This window comes from Spinacia oleracea, unplaced genomic scaffold (genome assembly GCF_020520425.1).
Source record: "Spinacia oleracea cultivar Varoflay unplaced genomic scaffold, BTI_SOV_V1 SOVchr0_046, whole genome shotgun sequence".
In the NCBI taxonomy this organism is placed as follows: Eukaryota; Viridiplantae; Streptophyta; class Magnoliopsida; order Caryophyllales; family Amaranthaceae; genus Spinacia; species Spinacia oleracea.
The window spans coordinates 65,001-66,863 of record NW_026614374.1 but is presented as its reverse complement, the minus strand read 5'-3'; positions in this window follow the sequence as shown (position 1 = coordinate 66,863).

The following is a 1,863-nucleotide window of genomic DNA, read 5'->3' as shown; positions in this document are numbered from 1 at the left end:
GTTTCCGGAGTATTCATTCCTTGCCTGTGACGATCTTAGCTCCCACTGAAACCAAGATCCGTCGGTTCCGAATATTCATAGATGGAGTATTTAATGCCATTAAATACTTGATCCGTTTACGTACTATTTGTGTGACCCTACGGGTTCAGTCAAGAGTAAGCTGTGGATTAATATCATTAATTCCACTTGAACTGAAGCGGCCTCTAGCTAGGCATTCAGCTCACTTGATCTCACTGAATTATTAACTTGTTAATTAATACTGAACCGCATTTATTAGACTTAACATAGAATGCATACTTGGACCAAGGGCATTATTTCCTTCACTATAAGCACACGATACCAATGAATCCGACCATGAGAAAGTCTCAAAAGATGGGTTAAACCATTCAAGACTTAAATGTAGCCCTCCAATGCCCCAAAAGATTGTTGAGTGCTCACTTACAATTGTGAGATCGGTTGGTGGTTTTCTTTCCCGAAAACTTTCCAAAAATAGCAACCCGGGCACCCCCCGAGGTCCCAAAATAAAAATTTCCAACACCAATGTTTTCTATATATATTTATATGTCTTTTCCTATTTTTTGGGATTTTTGGATTTTTTGATTTTTTTGGGATTTTTCCCGTTTTTACCCCTATTTTCCCCATTTCCGGGAAAAAAAAATAATTTTTTTGCAAAAAAAAAATCACCAAAATTAAGCTTAATGCCCATATAAAGTTTTCCAACAAAAAAAAACGGGGCATTATTATCACAAAAACTCAAGTTTTGAGCCATTATTACGTTACTGTCACTTGGGTGTTCACTAGAAAATTATAGCTAATTCAAAATAAACCTCTATAGGGGGAGGGTGAGAGTGGAAGGATGGCTGGGCGCTGGTGGGCATAGGCACTCTCTTGTGGGCAGCGATGGGCATGGTCGGCCCCCCTACGACACTACACATGCCCATCGCATTCGAGGGACGACGGTGGGATTATTCGAGGGATGGAAAAATTTTCGGGGATGACGGTGGTGGACCGGGTGCCCGAGATATGGCCCGAGACCCGACTTGACCCGGATTTTTTTTTTTGATAAAAAATACCCACAAAGCATTGACGGATTTTGTTGTTGGCTATAAGAATTTGTGGGATGACGGTGGTGGATTCGGCCCGCTATACGGAAAAAGTCCCGACTTGACCACGAGTTTTTACGGCTCGATTGACGGAGTTTTCGGGGGATGACGGTAGTGGAATTGGCCTGCGACACGGCCATAGTACCGACTTGACCTCGAGTTTTCGTTGGTCGGAAACAAAATCCAACGATGCATTGAGGGAATTTTTCGGCTCCGTAAATTCGGGGGATGACGGTGGTGGATTTGGCCCGCAATACGGCTAACGTCCCGACTTGACCTCGGTTTTTCGTGTGCTGCAATGGTCCCGCGGTCGTCTCTCGGATGGGTTAGCGGAGGGGAGTTTGGGACTTGTCGACCGGATGCGGTCTGTTCTTGCGGGCAGCGGAACGAGCAGCCTACGAGCGCGGACTAAAATCTAGTTGACGTCGTCCTTCGAACAAACCTCGTAGGAATTGTGACCAAATTTTGTTGTTGGCTTTAAGAATTCGTGGGATGACGGTGGTGGATTCGGCCCGCTATACGGAAGAAATCCCGACTTGACCACGAGTTTTTACGGCTCGATTGACGGAGTGTTTCGGGGGATGACGGTAGTGGAATTGGCCTGCGACACGGCCATAGTACCGACTTGACCTCGAGTTTTCGTTGTTCGGAAACAAAATCCGGGTATGCATTGAGGGAATTTAGCGGAGGGGAGTTTGGGACTTGTCGACCGGATGCGGTCTGTTTTTGCGGGCAGCGGACAAAGCAGCCTACGAGCGCG